Genomic DNA, 8,519 nt, shown 5'->3' with positions numbered 1-8,519 from the left:
TGTTGTTACTCTCCAATTAAATTAAAAAGAAAAAGAATGAATAGCTTGAACCCATCACAATTATAATTTTACACGAATCTTACTTCTGTCCAACTTGTGATGATAAATAACAATAACATTTTCTAATTATTATTTACACATTTAGTTTTGGATCAAATTGAGAGACGCTATATAAACTTTTAGATTACTACGAGACGAAGTTGAACTAGAAAGATGTAACTTTGGTGATAGTTGAAAAGAAAAGTTTCAATCGGACAACAACGATGGGGTAACAAAATCCTAACTGGGACAATTATGAATTACAATATACGTATATAATATTTTAGTACGTGGTGGTGTAGCTTGAGTTTCTTTTTCCTATATAAATCTGGGGCTAATTGTGCCACATTCACTCGAGGTACATGTGAAAGAAAATCAAAGAGAATGCCTACCCTTTCACTTTCCACTTCGTTTTTGCTCTTCACCATCGTTTTCCATTCATGTTTAGACGTAAACGCTGGCCACGGTGAAGCACCAGCACCAGCCGCCGAACCATCACGGTGCAAGCACTTTGAGAACGAGAACGGGTGCTTCGAAAACAAGCGGTTGGCGGACGCGTACGACGTGATCCAAACATTGAAGAAGCAAATCAAAGTCGATAAAAGTAGCAAGAGGTACATCAAGACGTGGACCGGAACCGACGTTTGTAGCTACAAAGGGTTCAAGTGCGACATTCGTCCGGATGTGAAGGAAAAAGCCGTCGCGGCCGTCGATTTCAACGGCTATAGATTTTCCGACTGCAACGGTGTTAAAAGTTTCAAAGTTTGGCAACCAACTTTGGAAAATGTTTTTTTCAAAGTTTGGTAAATGTTTCTTTGAAAAATGTTTTTCAAAGTTTGGTAAAATTTTGGTAGATGTTTGTTGAAAATAGGAATGGGTAAATTCACTTTAGTCATTGCACTTTAGGGTATTTTCAAAGATTAGTCCCTAAGTTTCTACTATAAATACCCTTACCCATTTAGCTTCAAAATCATCCCAAAACATTTCTTTCTTCCTATACTAGAGAGATTTCTTGTGAGTAGTGAGTGTTTTGTAAACACCTGTAAATTTTCTCTCATAGTAAAAGATCTGCAGCAGCCCGGAGACGTAAGCACAATTGGCTGAACTCCGTTATCAATTTTCGGGTATTATTTTTCCGCTTTTATTTCGCATTCTCACTAATCTGGTTATAGGGAAATTACTTGTACTCGGTTTATTTTCCTAACAACTGGTATCAGAGCTTTTGGTTGTGAATTTTGTCAAATTTTCTACGAGGTTACTATTCATTACTATTCACGTGAATAGTGAATTTCGTGAATAGTGAAATTCGGTCGGCGATACGAGTTTGTCGACGGTGGTGTTCTAATACACGGTGATTCGCAAGAATTGTCAGAAACGATCCAAACGAAGCCAGATTCGAGTGGGAGCGATGGCTGCAGACGAAGGGAAGGTGAAAATTGAAAAGTTCGATGGTGCGAACTTTGGCTTTTGGAAGATGCAGATTGAAGATTTTTTGTACCAGAAAAATCTATATCAACCTCTCTCAGGAAAGCAACCAGAGGGCATGAAGGATGAAGATTGGGCTCTTCTCGACAGACAAGCCCTCGGAGTTATCGACTGACGTTATCCCGCAATGTTGCTTTTAACATAGCAAAGGAAAAGACCACGGCGGGTCTTATGGCGGCTCTCTCCAGTATGTACGAGAAGCCATCGGCCTCAAACAAAGTTCATTTGATGAGGCGATTATTCAATTTGCGGATGGCGGAAGAGGCATCGGTGGCACAACACCTAAATGAACTCAACACAATCACAACCCAGTTGAGTTCAGTGGAAATTGAGTTCGATGATGAAGTTCGAGCTTTAATTCTCTTATCATCTCTACCAGACAGTTGGAATGCTACTGTTACAGCAGTCAGCAGTTCGTCGGGAAACAGCAAATTAAAATTCGACGATGTTCGGGATCTGGTATTGAGTGAAGAAATTCGACGAAGAGAATCGGGTGAAGCATCAACCTCCTCAGCCTTACACACGGAGTCTAGAGGGAGAACTTAAGAAAGAAATTCAAATCGTGGCAGATCAAAATCTAGAAGGGGCAAATCAAGAACAGGAAATAAAGATTTTACCTGTTATAATTGCGGCAAAAAGGGTCACTTCAAAAGAGATTGTCGAGCACCGAAGAAAAATACGGCGCACAGGAATCTGCCAACATGACGGAGGAGACAGGTGATGCCATGATTTTAAGCGTCAACAGTCCGATTGAATCATGGATCTTGGATTCAGGGGCATCTTTCCACTCCACCCATGCGAGAAATCATGGAGAACTATGTCAGTGGTGATTTTGGGAAGGTTCATCTAGCTGATGATGAAACCTTGAAGATCGTCGGAAAAGGAGACATCCGACTAAAGCTGCCAAACCAGACCACCTGGAAGCTGACAGGAGTGAGACATATTCCTGGCCTCAAAAGAAATCTGATTTCTATTGGGCAGCTTGATGGAGAAGGATATAGTACAACTTTTTCAGGCTGTGAATGGAAGATTACCAAAGGAGCACTCGTCATTGCTCGTGGTAAGAAGACCGGTACTCTCTATATAACCTCAAATTTAGAGAATATCATTGCAGTAGCAGATGCTGATGGAAAATCAAACCTATGGCACCAAAGGCTCGGCCATATGAGCGAGAAAGGAATGAAGATACTTCTGTCAAAAGGGAAGCTGCCGGATCTAAAGAATGTAGATGTCGGACTATGCGAGGATTGCATCTTTGGAAAACAAAAGAAAGTCAGTTTTACAAAGATTGGCAAGACTCCCAAGGCAGAAAGGTTAGAATTGGTTCATACTGATGTATGGGGGCCATCCCCTGTTCCATCTCTTGCAGGCTCACTATATTATGTCACTTTCATCGATGATTCAACAAGGAAGGTGTGGGTTTATTTTCTGAAGAAGAAATCAGAAGTCTTTGATACCTTCAGAAAATGGAAGGCCATGGTAGAAAATGAGGCTGGTTTGAAAGTCAAGCGGTTGAGGTCTGACAATGGAGGAGAGTACAGAGACAGTAGTTTTAGAGATTTCTGCGCAAACAATGGGATCAAGATGGAGACAACAGTTCCCATAACACCGCAACAGAATGGCGTAGCAGAGCGCATGAACAGAACTCTGAATGAACGTGCTAGAAGCATGAGGATACATGTCGGATTGCCCAAATTTCTATGGACTGAAGCTATCAACACTGCAGCTTACCTGATCAACTGTGGGCCCTCAGTTCCTTTGGATGGCGGAATACCAGAGGAAGCTTGGAGCAAGAAAGAAATAAACCTTTCACACTTAAGAGTGTTTGGTTGTATTTCTTATGTACACATAAACTCTGCTGAAAAAAGTAAACTTGATGCCAAGTCCAACAAATGCGTCTTTGTGTTGGTTACGGTGGTGATGAGTTCGGTTACCGGTTTTGAGACTACGAAAATCGAAAGATCATCAGAAGCAGAGACGTCATTTTCAATGAAAATGTGATGTACAAAGATAGGTCAACCGCAGAATCAAGTAATACCGAAGCTGAAACAAAGGAATTTGCTGAGTTCGAGGATATTTCTGGAAATGATGTTCAGATCAATCCTGAAGCAGTTCAAGAAGAACCAAACACACCAGAACTGAGACGCTCTTCCAGAATTCCTAAACCAACCCAACGGTATTCACCTTCTTTGCACTATTTGTTGCTGACTGACAATGGTGAACCAGAGTGCTATGATGAAGCAATGCAGGTGGAGGATTCAGTCAAGTGGGAGTCTTCCATGAAAGATGAGATGGACTCGCTTATGTCAAATCAGACGTGGGAATTAGCTGAATTACCACCAGGCAAGAAAGCACTCCATAACAAGTGGATTTACAGGATCAAAGAAGAACATGATGGGAGAAAACGCTACAAAGCAAGATTGGTTGTCAAAGGTTTTCAGCAAAAAGAAGGTATTGACTACAATGAAATTTTCTCTCCAGTCGTAAAACTGTCTACAATCAGACTGGTGTTGAAAATTGTAGCTGCGGAGAATTTACATCTCGAGCAGTTAGATGTAAAGACAGCTTTCCTTCATGGTGATTTGGAGGAAGAGATCTATATGAGGCAGCCAGAAGGCTTCATAGAGGCAGGCAAGAAAAACCTGGTATGCAGGTTGAAGAAGAGCTTGTATGGTTTAAAACAAGCTCCTAGACAGTGGTACAAGAAGTTCGATAGTTTCATGAGTAGCAGTGGTTTTACCAGATGCCAAGCAGATCATTGTTGCTACATCAAGAGGTTCGACAATAGTTTCATTATTTTATTGTTGTACGTTGATGACATGCTCGTTGCAGGCTCAAACATGCAAGAGATCATAAACTTGAAGCAAAAATTGTCGAAGCAGTTTGCTATGAAGGATCTGGGCGCTGCAAAGCAGATTCTTGGGATGAGGATCAAGAGAGACACAAAGTTGGGGACTTTGATGTTATCGCAGGCTGAGTACATCAACAAAGTACTCTCCAGGTTCAACATGCAAGATGCTAAACCAGTAAGTACACTTAGGTGTTCATTTCAGACTCTCCAAAGACCAATCACCAAAGACGGAGGAAGAACGTGCACACATGGTGAAGGTGCCGTATGCCTCAGCAATTGGAAGTCTGATGTATGACATGGTTTGTACCAGACCAGATATGTCATGCAGTGACCAGATATGCTCATGCAGTGGGAGCTTTTAGCAGGTACATGAATAATCCGGGCAAGGTACACTGGGAAGCAGTCAAATGGATCCTCAGATATCTTCTGGGTACCACAAACAAAGCACTTTGTTTCAAAGGTGGAGATATGATACTGACAGGCTATGTAGATGCTGACTTAGCCGGAAATGTCGACATCAGAAGGAGCACTACAGGGTATGTCTATACTCTAGGAGGAACTGTAGTGAGTTGGGTTTCTCAACTACAGAAGATAGTTGCTCTCTCCACCTGAAGCAGAATATGCGCTGTTACGGAAGCCAGAAGGAGATGGTTTGGCTCTAAAGTTTCTTGGAAGAGTTAGGCAAGAAACAAGAAACAATATCTTGTATTGCGACAGTCAAAGTGCTATCCATCTAGCAAAGAATCCGTCTTTTCATTCCAGGACAAAGCACATACAATTGAGATATCATTTTATTGGTCTCTGGAAGATGGGATTTTGAAACTTGAAAAGATTAGTGAGCTCAAAATCGACAGACATGTTGACAAAGACGGTGACTACGGACAAACTGAAGTTGTGTTCAATTCAGTTGGCATGCTAGAATAACAAGACCAGACATGCTGCTGCATGATCGAGGTGTGAAACATATTAAAATCAGTCTTCAGTGGGAGATTGTAAAAGTTTCAAAGTTGCAACCAACTTTGGAAAATGTTTTTTCAAAGTTTGGTAATTCTTTGAAAAATGTTTTCAAAGTTTGGTAAATTTTGGTAGATTTGTTGAAATAGGAATGGGTAAATTCACTTTAGTCATTGCACTTTAGGTATTTCAAAGATTAGTCCCTAAGTTTCTACTATAAATACCCTTACCCTTTAGCTTCAAAATCATCCCAAACATTTCTTTTCCTATACTAGAGAGATTCTGTGAGTAGTGAGTGTTTTGTAAACCTGTAAATTTCTCTCTTAGTAAAGATCTGCAGCAGCCCGGAGACTAAGCACAATTGGCTGAACTCCTTTATCAATTTTCGGGTATTATTTTTCCTTTTATTTTGCATTCTCACTAATTTGGTTATAGGGAAATACTTGTACTCGTTATTTTCCTAACAACGGTACTCTTCCGCTTAAGGGCTTCATCGATGAGTTAGACGATTTAGCCATATTCCATGCCACTCGAACAACTTCACCGGCACGGTCCAGTTCGAAGCATCGAAGATCAAGTACTTATACGAGCTAGACCTCAGCAACAACAAAATCGACGGAGATTTTCCAATGGAAACCCTAAAGCCATGAACTTGATGTCCTCGACTGAGGTTCAACTCCCCGAGGCTCCGTTCCGCCACAAGCGTTTGAATTAAACCGATGTGTTATTCATCAACAACAACCGATTCGCCAAGCAAACGCTACCGAAAACCTCGGCGACACAACGGCCGTTACCTCACATTTGCCAGCAACAACTTCACGGTTCGATCCCACGTAGCATCGGCAAAGCGCGAAACCTACTCGAAGTGCTTTTCCTCAACAACCGACTCACCGGGTGTTTACCGTACGAGATCGGCAACTGAGTCAAGCCACGGTTCGACGCCAGCAGGAACAAATTAACGGGGCCGATACCTTACTCTTTAGGGTGCATGAAAAAGATTCAGATTCTCAACCTGGCGAACAACCGATTCTACGGGGAAGTGCTGAGATTGTCTGCGAGCTTCCTTCTATTGCAAATTTGTCTTGGCCAACAACTATTTCACTTCCATCGACCAGCTTGCTACCATTTGATGATGAAGAAGAATTCGACGTGTCGAAAAACTGATCTTCGGCTCCCGATCACGACGGAGGCCGAGTGCGCCGCGTTCTTGTGGAAGAAGGTCTGCAACAGGATCAAAGTTCTACTTGGTTCCTTGTGAAAAATATGGTTATTCAAAAACTCCGGTGAAGGTAACCCACAGCCGGCGCCAGGTCCGCCGGCTAGAACTTATAACTCTCTATTCCTCATCGTCGGTTGTGATAGATATACTTTCATGGTTTTTTTAGATGATAATAATGGAGCTGTTCATCAAGCTTATGTCTTTGTATAATTTATTCCATGTCATTGGACTTTCCATTCTATTGAAATTAGTCCATTTTAATATATTTAATCTTCCTTCGTTGAATTGATATGTATTATCAATTAGAGTTTAGTTTTAAATCATCTTTAACTTTTAAACGTCACATATTCAAAAATAATGAAGACAATTAATTACGTTATTAATGGATTTCAATTTAGATATCGGATAAGTAAAAACACTAAATTATTGGAATTAAAAGCAGAGAGGCTAGATTTCAAAGTTCATAATGATAAGGATCAGAGACTTAGTAAACTTTCTAGGATTTTTTCAAACCAATTGGATCGACCTAATTAATTAGATAATTTTAGGTGAGGTGTTTTGTTTATTTAAGTCATGATTAAATGGTAAACTCCTTAACTATACCTAGTTTACTCTATTCATAATGTTAGGATTTAAGTCGTTGATTAAGTGATTAGTGGATGAGACGTTAAATTATTCAACAAGATCAATATTTGAATATATGGTCCTTATATAAATCTCTACAACATTTTATTCAAATTAATCGATTAATAATCAAATATTGATGTTAAACTAAAAAAGGAAGCTTATTGTTATAACATATAATTGGCCCACGTTTTGGAACTCACATCCTCAATATATATTATATATATATATATATAATATATATATATATATGAGTAACTATGTATTTAGTCTCTATTCTCGTAATTCCTTTTGGTTATCTAATATTTTTTAATCATATTTAACATCATGTTTTGGTTTCATTTAGTCATCTCTGTTAAAAAATAATGGTGATGTGTTTCTATACGATAATGCCACATCATTATTAAAAATAAAAATTATCACATAAGGAGTTTTTTTATTTTTAACTAACGTGATCAAAACAAATAGTGGAATACGTGGGATTTACCTTTACTTAATAAACTAACGTTTAAGAAGATTGCTTGCAGAGAAGTATATTAAAAGTGATTGCAGGTACAATGGAAGTTCATTGGTTATTGCAGAACAGCCTACTTGGAAGTTCATAGTTTGCTGTGGGTTTTGGACAACATGCCTGTGTTAGAATTCTGAAATCTTAATAGATTGTAACATCCTAATAGAGGTTAAAATTTCGTATGATATTTATAAAATAGTCTGACTATAATTTTGGTTATCAGGAATTTGAAAAGATTAAAGATTTTAAGTGTAATTTGTCCTTCATGGTTTTAGTTATATCATTCCTGGATTGTTCATACTTTGGTGGATGTGAATTGTTTTTTTCTAAACTATTATTTTATTTAGATTTCCATGAACCATACAATTGAGATATTTTGAAATATTGGGGTTTTTTATGAGGTATTACTCGTGCAATAGATAGAATCAAAAAAACCTCAAACTATTTTTGTAAACCCCAACAAAGAAAAAAATAGCGAAGAAGCTCGTCACAAGAAAACATTTGGGTTCAATGATTCAAACTTCATTTTAAGATCCCGACGGTGAAAATGTTTCCCTCATCAATAATAACACCACAACTCGAAGAAGCCTTATCAGACGATTGTCGGGGGTGAAAGATCCATTCTTGTTCAAAAAATCAAATAAATTTTGTTAGATCTATGACACTCAATGATGTTTGGATGATCGGAGGTGATCTTTGAGGAGCTCGAGGAGGCTCGAACCATTATTTGGTTCTCGGGCGACGATCGACAATGGCAATCGCTGCGGTGGTCGTTGGTGTTCAAGTACGTAGTGAAGTTTTCTGCTTCATTAGCAGAGTACAATGAAGCTTAAAGA

At 39.2% G+C, this 8,519-nt stretch overlaps 1 pseudogene; it reads left to right on the top strand.

The window, feature by feature from the left end:
- The first annotated feature begins 423 nt into the window (after positions 1–423).
- Positions 424–6,587, top strand: LOC120150880 (annotated as a pseudogene).
- The last annotated feature ends 1,932 nt before the right edge of the window (positions 6,588–8,519 follow it).

The sequence above is a fragment of the Hibiscus syriacus genome, unplaced genomic scaffold, assembly GCF_006381635.1.
Source record: "Hibiscus syriacus cultivar Baekdansim isolate YM2019G1 unplaced genomic scaffold, ASM638163v2 tig00111027_pilon, whole genome shotgun sequence".
Classification (NCBI taxonomy): Eukaryota; Viridiplantae; Streptophyta; class Magnoliopsida; order Malvales; family Malvaceae; genus Hibiscus; species Hibiscus syriacus.
The sequence above is the reverse complement of the archived record's forward strand: the minus strand, read 5'-3'. Positions and strand labels throughout refer to the sequence as shown.